An 18,306-nucleotide genomic window follows, 5' to 3' on the forward strand; every position below is an offset into this window, starting at 1 on the left:
TCTACTACTTTTCTCCATTTGAAATCTTTCCATTCTCTCTCTGATGCTCTCATTTCCTACTTCCAGATTCCTCTCACTGAACTCTTTTTCCAAAAAAATTTATTTATTTGCCTGACCTGGATCTTTGTTTCTGCGCACGAGCTTTCTCTCTAGTTGTGGCAAGTGGGGGCTACTCGCTAGATGCGGTGCGCGGGCTTCTCATGATGGTGACTTCTCTTGCTGTGGAGCACAGGCTCTAGGTGCTGGGCTTCAGTAGATGCAGCTCACAGGCTCAGTTGCCCCGCGGCATGTGGAATCTTCCCAGATGAGGGATTGAATTCACATCCCCTGCATTGGCAGGTAGACTCCCAATCACTGGACCACTGGGAAAGTCCAACCCATGGAATTCTTCCTTCACTTTCTGGTCTTAATAAATGCTGACTCTTCTCTGAAGATTCTGTCTCCCTGCAATTTTTTTGAATTTATGCTTTTTTGTCTTTCTGATCTCATTTACTCATAAACACCCAGTCCAGGTATCTGACTCTCTCCTTATTTTTCAATGCTACAACTAAACCAGGAACCCTCTATTTTTATGTAAAACTCCTGTTCCTTTCAAAATTTCATGATATTTACTTATACTGTTCTCCACCTCCCTCATTTCTGTCACCTTTTGGCTTCTTGGTTACTAGTTCAGATCCCTACCCACCTGGTTCATAATCTTATCTATGCCCATGATTTAAACTCTCACTTAAAGCTAATGAGTCCCAAAGCTATATAGTCAGCTCAAATCTTCCCCTTAAGCGCCATAGCTAATTGCCTCCTGGGCATCGCCCTCTGATGGTGCTTAAACATTCTGACTCAACAGGTAGAAAATTGAAAAAAACCCTTTGCTTTCTCCCTTCCTTATCCCATCCTTCCTCTGAGTTCTACTGTCCTAATATATCTGAGCAGTTTTTTAAAATCTTTTCTTATTACTATGTATTTCAGATCTCCCATTTTCTTAAAATCTGATTTATGAAAACAATCTCCTAAGTTTTCTTTCCATTCCAAGCCATTCTCTATAATCCTGCAACCAGCAGTCAAAAATGCAATCTGTCATTCCCTAAATGGTTTCCTTTATAAACAGTTTAAAGTTCAAGATTGTTACCATGGTATACAAGTGCCTGTGTGTGTGCTAAGTTGCCTCAGTTGTGCCTGACTCTTTCTGACCCTATGGACTATAGCCCACCAGGTTCCTCTGTCCATGGGATTTTCCAGGCAAGAATACTGGAGTGGGTTGCCATGCCTTGTTCCAGGGGAATTTTCCCAACCCAGGGATCAAACCCACATTTCCTGCATAGCAGGAGGATTCTTTACTGCTGAGCCACCGAGGAAGCACAGAATATACAAGTCACACTTCCTAAAATTGTGATTCAAAAAAAGACTTCAGTGCCTAGGCAGAGTGCTTTGCCTCAGCAGTACTTATGTATTTGTTGAAAAAAAAAATGAACATCTGGTCTAATTTTGACTCCTATGCAGTTTTCAATTGGCTGAATAGGAGTCAGTTTAGAGGAGAGAATATTGCTGAGTGCTGCAGCTGTAAGAATCTCTTTTAAAAACCTGAAGTCTGTTACATAAATTATGTACTCTTTAGACTCCCATGTTCATTTATACAATTGATCATCGAAACTGCTTTAGAAATATGTGTATCAAATATTTAGCATATTTCAAAGCTTCCTTAATAACACCCCTAATAAGTGGATCTAATTATGTGTTTATTTACTACAAACACCTATGAATAGCAGATAACCTAATTATAGTTTATTATTACCTCTGAATCATTCCAATGAAAATGTTTTCTCTCATAGAGTTCACATTGCTATGGTGCATGAGTATAGAAAGCAGCAGATTGTTTTCCATGATAGTAGGTTTTAAATATTTACCTGCTTGTGCTGAATAATTTAGCACTCGGGAGTTGGATAGATGCCATGCCAAGGTTACAGAATATATTTCCCCTCTGTGACTTCTATGTGAAGTTGTAAAAGTGGAAAGTATTCTACTGTTTTACTAACCAATTAAAATTTGTTTTGTACAAGTAAATCCACAGAATACCAATGTTTGTGGTATACAAAATTTTATTTTGTAAAATTACCATATTAATTAAAGAATAAAAGCATTGTTTCTCACATCCTGTTATTGTATAATATTAAAAATAAAATTTATTTGCTCTTGTAGTCTAAGACTTTATGAAAGTAACAAAAAAATCATCCAGACAGCTTGTTAAATGTATATTATCTGTCCTAAGAAATCAAAACAGAGTTCTGTATTTTAAAATGTGGATCCACCAGCTGTCTAATCAGGCAAGAAAAGAGTTCTTTTGTTCACTCACTCTAATAAATGTTACATCTTACTATATTCATTGTGTGATTGGTTATTTGGTTGCTCTACTGCATAACAGAAAATAAATAGTTGTGCAGTTACCTGTTTTTGTGAGAATAATAAAAATAATTCAAACCATTAAACACATAAAAAAATGAAAACGTTTTCAAATCAAATTTTGAACTTTTCAACTCTGCATTCTGAAGGATTTTCTTTCCCATGTGGTTTCATAGTCCGCTAGTACAGACTGTTAATTTTTCACTTCTAGCTCTTACTGTAATTCCCTACGCAATTCAGAAGCATGTCTCGTAGCCCTTGTTCCAGCAAATCTTACAGCATTACACTCTGCAGTAATTTAGTATTTCTCTCAACACACCTTATGAAAGAGGATAAAAATTTCCATTTCATAAAAAGCCTTCGCAGACTGTTCTGTTTCAATTCTGGAAAATAATCTAAACATGGAAAATGAAAGCACATATTCCTTGATATTTTATAAGTATTTACCTATAGCCCCTTCCGAATACTTTTACAAAAAGAAAAGAAATACTTGTATTTTTTACCAAAGTGGAGCTTGGTAGAAAGGTCTACATTAATGTAAAGGATTTAGTGAGTCTTCTGAAACCGCTTTTGGGGTCTGCGGGTGTTTCGGGGAGAGTGAGAAATAAACGGCACAGTGCATGCTGGATCTTGTAGTTCCCGCGTTCGAGGAGAGGGCGTGGTGTTCACGGCACGCTGGGAGTTGAAGTCTGTTCAACAGGAACTCCAGGCAGGAATGATGTTTTGTCTATCAGAGACACCGCTTATAGGTGGATACTTTCCCTTGGTTCTGTGCTTGCTATATTGGTGGCTTACAGTCTGAGTGGCGAAAGGAGCGAAAAAAGGATGGATGAAGTAAATAGATCAGGGGCCTGTCACTATGGCTCTTGCACAGTACAGTTCAGTTCAGTCGCTCAGCCGTGTCCGATTCTTTCGACCCCTTGGACTGCAGCACGCCAGGCCTCCCTGTCCATCACCACCTCCCTGAGTTTACTCAAACTCATGTCCATTGAGTCGGTGATGCCATCCCACCATCTCATCCTCTATCTTCCCCTTCTTCTCCCGCCTTCAATCTTGGCCAGCCTCAGGGTCTTGCCATTGGTCTGGCTATTGCTGCCGCCAATCAATAGGCTTTAATGCCCCGGAAGTGGCTGACCTACTAGGCTTGAAGCGGGTGAGGTGGGGCGTTTCTCTGACTACGGTGGCCGGGGAGCTCGAGGAGCCTGTGGCTGCGGCGCTGAGGTCGGAGAGTCGGCTTGTATGCGGGCTGCTTTTGCGGCGGCTGCTGCTGGAGCTGGAGCATTTCCCGGTTGGTGGCTCCTGCACATTGTTTACACTTCTGCAGTTCTCTTTTTGGTGAGGGAGCGACTTGAGGTTCTTCTCCTGACTCTGCTAGCTCAGGAGAAGGTTGGGACTTAGTGTCTCTGGTCCCCTCGAAAGATCGGGTTTCCTTGAGGAAGAAGTGGGGGCGCGGGGGGGGGGAGTCGGGTCTTGCCCTCAATGGGAAACCCTGTGGCCAGCCTTTTCGGCTCTCTGAGGGTTTTGGCGTCACCCTCATCTCTCCTTTCTGGTATCATTTTCCTGACTCCTTCCCTTCCTGGGCTCCAGAGCTAACTAAGCCTAAGCCTTCCTGTGGGAAGCTGTTTCCCCGCCTCTAGAGGGTTTTCTTGGGTGTTTCAGGCACGATCTCTTTTCTCCTCAGTTCTTGCATCTATTTAGCTCCTTCCCTATTTCTTTCCGATTAAAACAAGAAGAAAATAAACAAACCCAAATCAGATCCTCAAGATCTTAATCTTCTCATTCCTCACTCCTTTATCCCTTTTTAGGCCTTTGTTACTGCTTCAGACACTTAATATATTTGCCCGAATATCTTAATGCTTTTCCATCCAGACCTTAACAGTTTACTCACTCAATCTGGTTCCTACTCGTCCTCAACCCTTCCACCTCCATCCACATCTCAGGGCTTTTAGATTGGAGGTTCAAATACGTTGTTAGGATAACTGGTGAATACCAGAGACGTCAACGGATCAGCTAAATGTGACTCTAGGCGTTTATGCTTAAGATCTCTTTGGCTTACTTTTTCGGTTTGTTTTGATTATTTTCCCACAAGGGGTTACTGCTACCCCATGGTTAGAGGAGAATACCACCTCTTAGATCTGCTTGTATCTGAAATACTTAGATGGGATCTTTTTCTCTTTTCCTACTCAAGACATATATCCCCAGTGGAATTTTTGTGATGACTTTATGTCAATTAATAGCAGATAGACACAATTAATAGTAGATAGACACGATGGCTCTTTCCTCCTTTGTTGTTTATGATTGGTGATTAGATTGTGAGTCATTGAAAGTACCCAGAGGGGCTGGAAAAGCTTTGAAAGGAAAAGTTTGTGTATATACCAATTTACAAGGTGAAAGTGTCTTCCCTGAACAAGGGAGAGTTTCTAATTAGTTCAATAATCTGATGCTATGTTGAATTAATAATCTCACTGTAAAATTCTGGGAACTGTTTAAAGTTAAAAAGTAGCCAATATAAGAAATAGGTTTGAAGAAACAGTTTAAAACCCATTTTAACTGATCCTCTTTTTTTCCCTGTAAAATGGAATACAAATATATTGAAGAGTTTATTTGTTATGATTATTTATCACATATTTGTATATATTTTGATAGAGCTGGTAAAACTGCTTTTTATAATTTATCACTCACTAGTGTTTTGTAGACAGAAACTTTTGTACTTCCTGGCTTTCTGGGGACCATGTAACTTCAGTAACTTTGCAGCTTTCTTTTATTCTCAGTATTTTACTACTCTAATAGTAAAATTATTGTTCTTCTTTAGGAATTAAATATAATCTCTGTGTGTCAGTAAAGTATAAATATTAATACTTGTATACTGACTATTGGTGGGGGTTATTCCTAATTAATCAGAAATGGTTTCAACCATGCTTAAGATTGAGGGTGAATGTACATATAATATTTCAGAATTAACTCACTCATGAATTCTTTATTGGATAAATGATGAGGTTAGACATTGCTCAAACTTTTTATATTTTTCCTGAGATTTTATTCATTTAATAGGCATTTATTGAATGCTTCTCACTGTTTAACTGTTGTCACACTGTCATCAAAAGATTTACTGAGGGCATCCTCTGGTCCTCAGCTCTGTACTAGATGCTTTAAAACATTATTGCATTGAATCATTATAACAACTTATTGTGCTATTGAGTATTATTTACATTTAGCAGATGAAGAAACTGAAGCTCAAGGAGTTCAAGTCATTTAATCCAGTTCCTCTTGACTCTTCCCTCTTACTATAGCTGCAAAGATTTGTTCTATACCCTGGAGTATATTATTGTTGTGCAGTTGTCAAGTCGCATCCAACTCTGTGACCACATGGCCTGCAACATGCCAGGCTTCCTCTTCCTTCACTGTCTTCTGGAGTTTACTCAAACTCATTCCCAGTGAGTCAGTGATGCCATCCAACCATCTCATCCTCTATCGCCCTCTTATCCTTCTGCCTTCAATCTTTCCCAGCCTCAGGGTCTCTTCCAATGAGTCATCTCTTCCGTCAGGTGGCCAAAGTATTGGAACTTCAGCTTTATCATCAGTCCTTCCAATAAATATTCAGGGTTGATTTCCTTTAGGATGGACTGGTTGGATCTCCTTGCAGTCCAAGGGACTCTCAAGAATCTTCTTCAGCACCACAGTTCGAAGGAATCAGTTCTTTGGTGCTCAGCCTTCTTTATTGTCCAACTCTCACATTCATACGGAGAAGGCAGTGGCACCCCACTCCAATACTCTTGCCTGGAAAATCGCATGGACAGAGGAGCCCGGTAGGCTGCAGTCCATGGGGTTGCTAAGAGTCGGGCATGACTGAGCAATTTCACTTTCGCTTTTCACTTTCATGCATTGGAGAAGGAAATGGCAACCCACTCCAGTATTCTTGCCTGGAGAATCCCAGGGACAGAGGAGCCTAGTGGGCTGCCATCTATGGGGTTGCACAGAGTTGGACACGACTGAAGTGACTTAGAAGCAGCAGTAGCAGCAGCACGTTCATACACGACTACTGGAAAAACCATAGCTTTGACTATCTCTGCTTTTTAACATGCTGTCTAGGTTTGTCATGGCTTTTCTTCCAAGGAGCAAGTGTCTTAATTTCATGGCTTCACTGTCTGCAGTGATTTTGGGGCCCAAGAAAATTAAGTCTGTCACTGCTTCCACTTTTTTCCCTGTCTGTTTGCCATGAGGTGATAGGACCAGCTGCCATGATCTTCATTTTTTGAATGTTGAGTTTTAAGCCAGTTTGTCTGTTCTCTTTTACCCTTGTCAAGAGGCTCTTTATTTCCTCTTCACTTTTTGCCATTAAAGTGGTATCATCTGTGTTTCTGAGGTTGTTGATATTTCTCCCAGCAGTCTTGATTCTAGCTTGTGAGTCATTCAGCCCAGCATTTTCATGAGGTACTCTGCAGTTCCGTTCAGTTCAGTTCAGTTGCTCAGTCGTGTCTGACTCTTTGTGACCCCATGAGCTGCAGCACGCCAGGCTTCCCAGTCCATCACCAACTCCTGGAGCTTGCTCAAACTCATGTCCATCAAGTTGGTGATGCCATCCAACCATCTCATCCTCTGTCATCCCCTTCTCCCGCCTTCAATCTTTCCCAGCATCAGGGTCTTTTCCAATGAGTCAGGTCTTTGCTTCAGGTGGCCAAAGTAATGGAGCTTTGGCTGTACTTTGCATTTAAGTTAAATAAGCAGGCTGACAGTGTACAGCCTTGACATACTCCTTTCCCAATTTTGAACCAGTCCATTGTTTCATGTCTGGTTCTAACTGTTGCTTCTTGACCACATACTAGAGAGCATTAATTCAGTAGATACTTACTAAGCAGCTGTTATGTACCAGATACTCTTCTAGGTGCTTGGAATATAACAGTGAACAAAAGGGACAAAAATCCTTTCTCTTAGGGAGTTTACACTCTATCAGAATGTATGACATGTAAACCTTGCCTTCAGGAAACAGAAAATACAACCAATATGGGGGACTTCCCTTGTGGCTCAGATGGTAAAGAAAATGCAACCAATATGCATTAGATTTCATCTGTTTTAGAATGTTAAGGTTGAAAGATTAACTAGGGGATATTTCATGAAGATGAAATATGATCTAGAGCTAAAGTATTGAGTAGGAATTTGGTAGATAAAAATTGGGAGGAAAGTAGTTCCAGTTTGAGGCATAAAATGAGCAAAATTCTAAATTATAGGAAAGAGATTAGCAGAAAGCACAGATTGCTGGACTGTTTGGTATCTTTAGTTCTTTGCATATAGGTGCTCAGTGTTGGTTGAATTTGAAGCAAATATTTAAATGAATGTAGCTAGGGCAAGAACTCAGCAGGCAACGTGGAATTAGATAGGTGTAGTGTCATTGTTCTGGGATTTAAGGAAAAGATTTGATAGCTGTTGGTGAAAGAACCAGTAGGCCCTGTTAATTATTGAATACCGGCAGTAGCAGAGTAGCCAATGGAAAAGGGAGGTTAGCCTACCAAGTTTGAACTGAGTGAGCCAGATTTACCTGTTTCATCAAATAATGAGGTTTTTTCCCCTTGTTTACGTCAAGATGTGCTATTATTTTATGAACTGCTATGAAAGGAAAAAATTGCCAATTAAGCATACAGAGATTGTTGACTATAAGATGTATTCAGTTTAGGAGTTAAAGATGTAAAAATAAAAAAAATGAAATGTAACAATGTGTGATCTAGAAATGATGAAATAAGGTACTCCTTGTAATGATTCATGAACCTTATAACTACTTAGTTTTTTTGGACTATTTATAAATAAGTTTGTAATCTTTGACATGCATTCAATCATTTAGCATTTATATATTTATTTACTAGGCACTTTCCTAGGCCACGGTGATATGGTGATGAGTAAATAGCGTCTCTACCACACAAAATATACGAGGGAAGGCAGACATAAATATTCCATCAAAAAAGGTAAACGTGCAACTGTTTGTTAAGTTTTGTGAAAAAAGACTAGATGTTATACGGAAGAGAAAACTGTTTACACAGAAGATAGTATAGATGAGAAGAGGCCTTATAAGAGACAATAATACCTTAGACAAAGTGATGGTGAAGATAAATAAAAGTGGAGGGATTTTAGAGATGTTTAGGTGTGGAATTTGGTGATTAATTGGGTATGAGAAATGAAGGAGAGAAAGGTGCCATTGGCCACCACTAGATTTTTTGGCTTGTGTAACTAGATGGATTGTAGTACAATTCATGAAACAGAAAACAGTGTAAGATGACTGGGTTTTGGGGGGACATGCTTTGTTTTCACTATGGCATCGGTGTTAAAGGTTAATGTCTTAATTCTTCTTTTTTTTCCTTTTATGTCATTGTTTATTTGAGGAATAGTGTACCTGAAAGAAGTTTTTTCAGTATTATTTTTCTTGAGTGGGCAGGGAGGAAGTTCTAGATGAAGGCCTTTGGGAAAATATTGGAATTTGTTTTAAATTTATATGTAACATATTCAGCCATATATATGAATAGATAACTGAGTAATCAAGCTATATATCGTCTTTATTTTCACTTGGGATTTGGCAATAAATTGGGCATCTGGTTAAATTCTAACTTCATTTAGTTGGTGTATATATACATATAAATGTTTTAGGGAATGCTTTTGATTTTTTCTGAAATGACTCCTTTATATAATTTTTGATAGATATTGGATCAATACAGTTGGTTATTTAAAATTTATATTTCATAGTAAAAAGCTGTAGAGAGTACAGAGCAAAAAACTTGGGCTTGGAGTCAGGTTGCCTGGATTCAAGGTGTGTTTTGCATTTTGTAGCAGTATAATCTTGCAGCATTTAGCCTTTGTTAGTTTTTAAATCTATAGAATGAGTATAACAATAGTACCTGGCTTATAGAGTTGTTGTGAAGATTAAAGAGATGGGATGTGTGCATGGGTTATACAAAATTCTCAGTATAGAGTTTGTTTTATTATTGTTATGATTATTATTATAGTGATGTTGTGTCTGAGATCATCTGGATTTCTGTACAATGTTTTAATTTTAGCATTCCTCTTAACTTATAGATCTCGGGTAAAAAATTTTGTTTGGTAGTCATATTTGAATTTGGGGAAAATATAAGAAAGCTTTTGTTTATTCACAATTACTCATCCTAAATGAGTTAGCACATGGCATCTTTCATAGAATTCATACCAGAATCTGCCTGCCAATGCAGGAGACTCAGATTTGATCCCTGAGTCGGGAAGATCCCCTGGAGAAGGAAATGGCAACCCACTCCAGTATTCTTGCCTGAAGAATCCCATGGACAGAGGAGCCTGGGGGGCTGTGGTCCATGGGGTTGCAAAAGAGTTAGACATGACTTAGTGACTAAATAACAACAGCAATAGCTATAATTGGAAATTAATGATGGATTGGCTTACTATTACTAATTACTAATTAGTAATTACTAATTATTTGTTAAAATTTGTTACTAATTACTTATTATTTGTTAAAATTATTACTAGTCCAACCTTTCTGGACTTTTATTGGCTTTTAGGTCTTATGGATAGGGTGAAGAAGTAGTTAAATGTTATAAAATCTGATCAGCTGCTCTAACGTCAATTTGATTTCCATCCTACTTTTTTCCCCCAAGTTACTTTCTTTTGAAAGTTATAAACCTATAAAAAAAGTTGAAAGAGTAATAAAGTACCTATATATCCTTCAGCTAGATTCACTTGTTAGCATTATGGCTCGTTTGCTTTTTCTCTAGCATGTGTGCATGCACACACACACACACACACACACACACACACACACACATATGCTTGCACTTAGTCACTTTAGTCATATCCATCTCTGTCACCCCATGCGCTATAGTCCACCAGACTCTCTGCCCATGGGTTTCTCCAGGCAAGAATACTGGAGTGGGTTGCCATTTCTTCCTCCAGGGGATCTTCTCAACCCAGGGATGGAACTCACATCTTTTACGTCTGCCTGCATTGGCAGGTGAATTCTTTACCGCTAGTGCCACCTGGACACACACACATAAATGCACACTTTTTTTTGTTGTTGTTAAACCATTTGGAAGGAAAGTGGAAACATCATGACACTGTCTTATTAAATATTTTGTCCTAAGATCTAGGACAGCCTCTTAACATAACTATAATGCTATTAGCATACCCAAATAATTTAATTTTGATTTGATAATATTACCTAATATATAAGCCATATGAAAAAATTGAAATTTACCCCAATGTTCCAGTAATTTCCCTTATAACTTTTCAGGAAAAAAATATTAAAATATAAGAAGAGATTATAAATTATATTTAGTTGTCACATTTCTCTTGTTTTCTTTTATCTAGAACAATCCTCATCTTTTTCCTCCTGTCTTCCTTCCTTTTTCTTTTTTTGGTCTTTCAAGACTTTGTCAGTTTTGAAAAGTCCAGGTCAGTTGTATGTAGAATGTCTCACAAAATGAATTTGATTGTTTCCTCACAGTTTCAGGCTGTGTGCTTTTTTTCCCTGAGATTGTTATTATATGGTAGTTATTGTAAACTTTTCATTTGATTACATCAAGAGTAATATAATGATTATTTGTAGGTTATTGGTGATGTTAAGGTTGACCGCTTAGGTTAGACAGATTCCTACATTCTAAAGATATCTTTTCTGTTTTGTATTTAATAATTAATCTCTGGAGGTGTTACTTTATCATTGGATATTCTGTTTTCTATTAATTTTTTTTTCTATAACAGTGGTTTTAGTAACCATAGACGATCCTTTTCTGAGTCAACCATGGCACTGGTGGTTTGCAAATAATGGTTTTCCAGTTCTCTCATTCCATCTACATGTGTTGGTTGACTATCTCTCGAAAGAAGATATATTCCTTCTCCTTTTCTTTTTAGTTTCACTGTGTATCCAACAATTCCTTTTTTAAAAATTTATCCAGTGTGATGATCTGTTACCATTATTCTTTAGAAAATAGTTACATTAATTGGTTAGTTTATTTATGGCTGTGTTGGGTCTTCACTGCTGTGTGGGCTTTTTGGTAGTTTGCCAAGTGGGCTTCTCATTGCAGTGGCTTCTCCTGTGGAACATGGGCTCTAGGGCATACAGGTTTCAGTAGCTGTAGCACGTGGGCTCAGTAATTGCAGCTCCTGGGCTCTCGAGTACAGGCTCAATAGTTGTGGTGCACAGGCTTACTTACTCGCAGCACGTGGAATCTTCCTGGATCAGGGATTGAACCCATGTCTCCTGCATTGACAGGTGGTTTCTTACCACTGGGCCACCAGCAAAGCCGGTGTTAGCATTATTCTCTTTTGATGATTGAGTTATCTCAAATTTGATTAGTCCCTTCAAAGTAGTTCCTATGACCTTTGTATATGTCCATATTGGTATTTGGACACCTTGTTGCAGGCTTACCTTATCTATTCTCTGCTTGAGGCTGGGAGTCAACACTTTTACCACCTTCTTTTACCACCAGCACCCTTATTCATTTTAGTGGAAAATGGTACTTAGAAACCAAAATTTAGGCATTGAAAAAACTCGTTACTACTGGAGTATCATTGCTTTTGGGCCCTTTAAATGGACACACACACGCACGTTTTAAAAGAAATCATGATTTTATAGGATACCTTCAGGTTCAAAACCACAGAGTTCAACTTTACCTTCACGCAGTTTATATTTGTGTCTCCCTTTTCCTACAGGGAGAATTCTGATTCTCAGCCATATTAATATGTTTACTCATTTATATTTACTGTCTTACACACATGTATGCCTGGAGGAGGGCATGGCAACCCACTCCAGTATTCTTGCCCTGGAGAATTCTGTTGACAGAGGACTCTGGCAGGCTACAGTCCATGGGGATGCAAAGTCAGACATGACTGAGAGACTAAGCATGCACGCACGAGTACTCACACACATACACACACACACACACACACACACACACACCACACATATGCTAGTTTTGGAATTACAATACTAATACTCCCTCCTGCAACAGATTTACCAAATAAAGATTTCTTTGCCAGTTTATGTCCTTGGAATATATCCCTCTAAAGATGTACAGTCAAAGTAGATATTCAGAGTTATTTGAATTATTTTTTCTGTGATTATGTTATCAATTTAAAATATAGTTAAGTTCCTACTAAACTACTTTTTAATAGACTTCCTGTAAAATTGGTTATCTGTAAAACTACTAAAGTAGACATAATAATTTAAAATGATATCATAATATATAGTAATAGGAAACTCTAGAACAGTTACAGAATATGCAGTTTTTATCTTTATAAGGCGTTAAACTCATAGCTCTATTTTCAAACTGGTGTAATTTTTTTTATTATTTAAAATTAAAAATGTTGAGAAAAATGACATCAAACAATTCCAATTGTAAGCCAGAACAATTGTGTTTGTGAACATTTTAAACAATGCTCTTCTTTTGACTGATAATACAATTCAAGCATTAATCTTTAACAATAGATATAATTGTTCAGGGTACTTTAACTCACTCCTAGAAACGATGGCTAGTATTTTCCTGTATTTACACCCAGAATAGAAAGATGTTATTTGTATGTCCTTGTTCTTCGTATTTAAAGAATGCCTTTTCATGTGTGAATATTCTCACTGGAAAGGGAAAAAATATTTCTCTTAATAAATGAGCATTTTATATTTCTAATGTGAGACATAGCCATATTCAGCCTTGAGTTCTGATTAGTTATAAACATCTTGCTTATTAAAATGCAGGGTTAATGGGGACAGGAACTGGGTTTTGTGGCTTATTGTATTTCTTATAGTGCCTTACAGAAGTAAGCATTGCAATACTGGATGAATGAATAAATGATGCTTTGTGTTTATATGATATGTAATTTCTAGTTTCAATAATATGGTTGCACCTTTTCCTTGACAAAAGTATCTAATGGAATGGGACTTAGAGGAGATCTTATCCAAATTTGTTTGTTAGAAATCTCAGAATCACTGTGTCTCACACTGAATCCTCCATCTTTCTTTAGCTTTTTATCCCTGGGTTCCCCTTTTCTGTTAATAGTATCATTATCCTCTTAGACATCAGACCTGAAATCTCAGTCACTTTAGTCTCTCTCCTGTATGTGGGCATATAAATATTCATATATGATGTTGCTCATTCTGCCGTCTCAGTTTCTTGCTTGTATCTCCTTATTCCTTATCCCCTTACCAGCGCCCTGATTGAGGCACTCGTTACCACTCATATAACAATCCTCCAACTGAAGGAATTAAGAATGTTGAAAGTGGAAAGAGATGATGGGGTGGGGCGAGGAGCAAGAAGTATGTCTTTTTTTTTTAAGATTTATTTTTGGCTGCACTGGGTGTTCGTTGCTGCTCAAGGGCTTTCTCTAGTTGTGGAGAGCTGGGGCTACTCTCTAGTTGTGTTTCACCAGCTTCTCATTTGGTGGCTTGTCTCGTTGCGCAGCAGAGGATCTAGGTGCACAGGTTTCAGTAGTTGTGGCACATGGGCTCTAGAATGCACACTCAGCAGTTGTGGTGCAGGGCTTAGTTGCCCCCCAGCATGTGGGATCCCCCCAGAGCAGGGTTCAAACCCATGTCCTCTGCACGGGCAGGCTGATTCTTAACCACTCGACCGTGAGGGGAGACCAAGAAGTCTGACTGAAACTTTCTGATGGGCTGTCAAATGGAAGGGGGATTGATTTCAGAAAACACAGCCAGGAACTGTTAGTGGAAATTATCAGGACAGAGACTTTTGGTTTATATGTCTTTCAAGCAAGTGTAGATGTTTAGAACTGTTGTTATTGTTCAGTCACTAAGTTGTCTCCGACTCCTTGTGACTCCATGAACTCCAGCGCTCCAGCCTTCCTGTCCTTCATTCATTATCTTCTGGAGTTTGCTCAAACTCATGTCCATTGAGTCAGTAATGCCATCCAACCATCTCATCCTCTGTTGTCCCCTTCTCCTCCTGTTCTCAATCATTCCCAGCATCAGGATTTTTTCCAGTGAATTGGCTCTTGGCATCAGGCGGCCAAAGTATTGGAGTATCAGCTTTAGTATCAGTCATTCCAGTGAATGTTCAGGATTGATTTCCTTTAGGATTGATTGGTTTAATCTCCTTCCTGTCCAAGGGATTTGTTATGTTAGTAGAGAATAGATAGTTTAAAATATTATCAAACTTGTAAACTTATAGCTGTATATCTGGCTCAGTACAAAGCTCATTATATACTCAGTTCCCTGTCTTAGGAGTGTTCACTCAGAGACTGGTTGAATGCACTTGGCAAGGTTGTTGTAAAGGAAATTGTGCTGCCGTATGAGTAGATGAACCTGATTAGTGATTAATAAGTCCAAACCCGAGAGCAGATCAGATTTCTGGGAGAAGAGTGATTTTCTTTCACTGCTGCTCCCATCCAAAAAGTGGAAGATAGGATTAGGAGAAGCTACTGGTAGATTGGAGTGTATTGGGTCGGAAAATGGCCAAGACTATTAATATTACTACTTAATAGTTCCTAGATGCTTTACTGCTCCTACTGCTAAGTCACTTCAGTCGTGTCCGACTCTGTGCGACCCCATAGACAGCAGCCCACCAGGCTTCCCCGTCCCTGGGATTCTCCAGGCAAGAACACTGGAGTGGGTTGCCATTTCCTTCTCCAATGCATCAAAGTGAAAAGTGAAAGTGAAGTCACTCAGTCGTGTCTGACTCTTAGTGACCCCAGGGACTGCAGCCTACCAGGCTCCTCCGCCCATGAGATTTTCCAGGCAAGTGTACTGGAGTGGGGTGCCATTGCCTTTTCCGCTAGATGCTTTAAGTTCCCCTTTAATCCTAAGATTCTGACATCCTTGAGTTTTTATAGAGGTTATGTTTATTTTGTTGATTAAATGACTTGACCTAGTATATTATTTCTTATATGTAGACTGTGGACTTAACAGATTGCAAAATTGCATTTTTAAGTATGGAGGCTGCAAGCATTCATGGTTATCTTGGAGTCATCAGAGGTTACTAAGGTACTGACATAAGGCAAAAGGAGAAGAGAATAGCAGAGGATGAGATGGTTAGATAGCATCACTGACCCATGGACATGAATCTGAGCAAACTCCTGGAGATAGTGAAGGACAGGGAAGCCTGGCGCACTGCAGTCCATTGGGTCAAAAGAGTCAGACACAACTTAGCACCTGGACAACAACAAATCAAACCATAGTCAATATTATGTTCTTCTTAGAGATAAGATCAAGGAATGCTTAAGATAGCCCAGATAACATAAAAGTTCTTACTGTAGTGTTTAATCATCTAGGTTGGTTATCATGATGACTTTATAGTCTGTGAACAAGTAATACTCAGTGCTGCACAGGTGAAGGCTTTTGCCTACTGGCACTTGATACAGCTCATTGTTGTCGTTCAGTCACTCAGTCGTGTCCGACTCTTTTTGACCCATTGACTGCAGCATGCCAGGCCTGCCTGTCCTTCACCATCTCCTGGAGCTTTCTCAGCTCATGTCCATTGAGTCGGTGATGCCATCCAACCATCTCGTCCTCTGTCATCCCCTTCTCCTCCTGGCTTCAATCTTTCCCAGCATCAGGTTCTTTTCTAAGGAGTTGGCTTTTTGTATCAGGTGGCCAAAGTATTGGAGTTTTTGCTTCAGTATCAGTCCTTCTGATGAATCTTTGGGATTGATTTCCTTTAGGATTGGTTTAATCTCCTTGTAGTCCAAGGGACTCTCAAGAGTCTTCTCCAACACCACAGTTAGAAAGCATCAATTCCTCAGCGCTCAGCCTTCTTTATTGTCCAGCTCTCACATCCGTACGTGATTACCAGAGAAACCATAGCTTTGACTAGATGGACTTTTGTGGCAAAATAATGTCTCTGCTTTTTAATATGCTGTCTAGGTTGGTCATGGCATTTCTTCCAACAAGCAAGCATCTTTTAATTTCATGGTTGCAGTCACCATCTGCAGTGATTTTGGAGCCCAAGAAAAAGTCTGTCACTGTTTCCACATTATCCCTATCTATTGGGAGTTGGTGATGGACAGGGAGGCCGGGCGTGCTGCGATTCATGGGGTCACAAAGAGTCGGACATGACTGAGTGACTTAACTGAACTGAACTGAACTGATGGGACTGGATGCCATGATCTTAGTTTTTTGAATGTTGGGTTTTAAGTCAGCATTTTCACTCTCTTTCACTTTCATCAAGAGGCTCTTTAGTTCCTCTTCACTTTCTGCCATAAAGGTGGTGTCATCTGCATATCTGAGATTATTGCTGTTTCTCCTGGCAATCTTGATTCCAGCTTCTGCTTCATCCAGCCTGGCATTTCGCATGATGTACTCTGCATGTAATTTAAATAAGCAGCGTGACAATATACAGCCTTGACGTGCTCCTTTCCAAACTTTGAACCAGTCTGTTCCACGTCTGGTTCCAACTGTTGCCTCTTGAGTTGCATTCAGGTTTCTTAGGAGGCAGGTAAGGTGGTCTGGTATTCACATCTCTTGAAGACTTTTCCACAGTTTGCTGTGATCCACACAAAGTCTTTAGCATAGTCAATGATGCAGAAATAGATGTTTTTCTGGAATTCTCTTGCTTTTTCTATCATCCACCGGATGTTGGCAATTTGATCTCTGCCTCCTCTGCCTTTTCTTAATCCAGCTTATGTATCTGGAGGTTCTCGGTTCATGTATTGTTGAAGCTTTGCTTGGAGGATTTTGAGCATTACCTTGCTGACTCATGTGAAATGAGTGCAATTGTGCACTAGTTTGAACATTCTTTGTCATTGCCCTTCTTTGGGATGGGCTTCCCTTGTGGCTTAGCTGGTAAATAATCGCCTGTAATGCGAGACACCTGGGTTTGATTCCTGGGTTGGGAAGATCCCCAACTTGGGGAGAAGTTGGGGATTCCCAACCTTGGGAGAAGGTAAAGACTACTCACTCCAGTATTCTGGACTGGAGAATTGTATAGTCCATGAAGTCACAAAGAGTTGGACACAACTGAGTAACTTGCACTTTTACTTTCTTTGGGATTGGAATGGAAACGGACATTTTCCAGTCCTGTGGCCACTGCTGAGTTTTCCAAATTTGCTGGCATGTTGAGTGTAGCACTTTCACAGCATGATCTTTTAGAATCTGAAATAGCTCATTTAGAATTCTATCACCTCCACTAGCTTTGTTCGTGGTGATGCTTCCTAAGGCCCACTTGACTTCGCATTCCAGGATGTCTTGCTTTAGGTGAGTGATCATACCATCCTGGTTATCTGGGTCATGAAGATCTTTTTGCACAGTTCTGTGTATTCTTGCCACTTCTTCTTAATATCTTCTGCTTCTGTTATATCCCTACCATTTCTGTCCTTTATTGTGCCCATCTTTGCATGAAGGATTCCCTTAGTATCTAGTTTCCTTGAAGAAATCTCTAATCTTTCCCATTCTATTGTTCGCCTCTATTTCTCTGCATTGGTCACTTAGGAAGGCTTTCTTATCTCTCCTTGCTATTCTTTGTAACTCTGCATTCAGATGGATATAGCTTTCCTTTTCTCCCTTGCCTTTTGCTTCTCTTCTTTTCTCAGCTATTTGTGAGTCCTCCTCAGACAACCATTTTGCCTTTTTGGATTTCTTTTTCTTGAGGATAGTTTTGATCACCACCTCCTGTACAATGTTATGAACCTCTGTCCATAGTTCTTCAGGTACTCTATCAGATCTAATCCCTTGAATCTATTTGTCACTTCCACTGTTTAATTGTAAGAGATTTGAGTCTCACCTGTGGAGGTGATGGAATTCCAGTTGAGCTGTTTCAAATCCTGAAAGATGATGCTGTGAAAGTGCTGCACTCAATATGCCAGCAAATTTGGAAAACTCAGCAGTGGCCACAGGACTGGAAAAAAGTCAGTTTTCATTCCAATTCCAAAGAAAGGCAGTGCCAAAGAATGCTCAAACTACCGCACAATTGCACTGATCTCACATGCTAGTAAAGTAATGCTCAAAAT

At 39.4% G+C, this 18,306-nt stretch overlaps 1 protein-coding gene across 11 annotated transcripts in view; it reads left to right on the forward strand.

The window, feature by feature from the left end:
* The first annotated feature begins 3,567 nt into the window (after positions 1-3,567).
* The window catches only part of ATG4C (autophagy related 4C cysteine peptidase), a 99,860-nt gene continuing 85,121 nt past the window's right edge, over positions 3,568-18,306 (forward strand). For 5 of the 11 annotated variants that reach the window (XM_042249022.2, XM_012164245.5, XM_042249068.2 and 2 more), the window contains exon 1: positions 3,568-3,682. The gene's annotated coding sequence lies outside the window, so the exon portion shown is untranslated. Of the gene's footprint in view, positions 3,730-8,249; positions 8,349-18,306 lie in introns of all 11 variants that reach the window. The other 6 variants (XM_042249041.2, XM_042249052.2, XM_042249033.2 and 3 more) reach the window with 3 other exon arrangements.

The sequence above is a fragment of the Ovis aries genome, chromosome 1 (genome assembly GCF_016772045.2).
Source record: "Ovis aries strain OAR_USU_Benz2616 breed Rambouillet chromosome 1, ARS-UI_Ramb_v3.0, whole genome shotgun sequence".
Taxonomy (NCBI): Eukaryota; Metazoa; Chordata; class Mammalia; order Artiodactyla; family Bovidae; genus Ovis; species Ovis aries.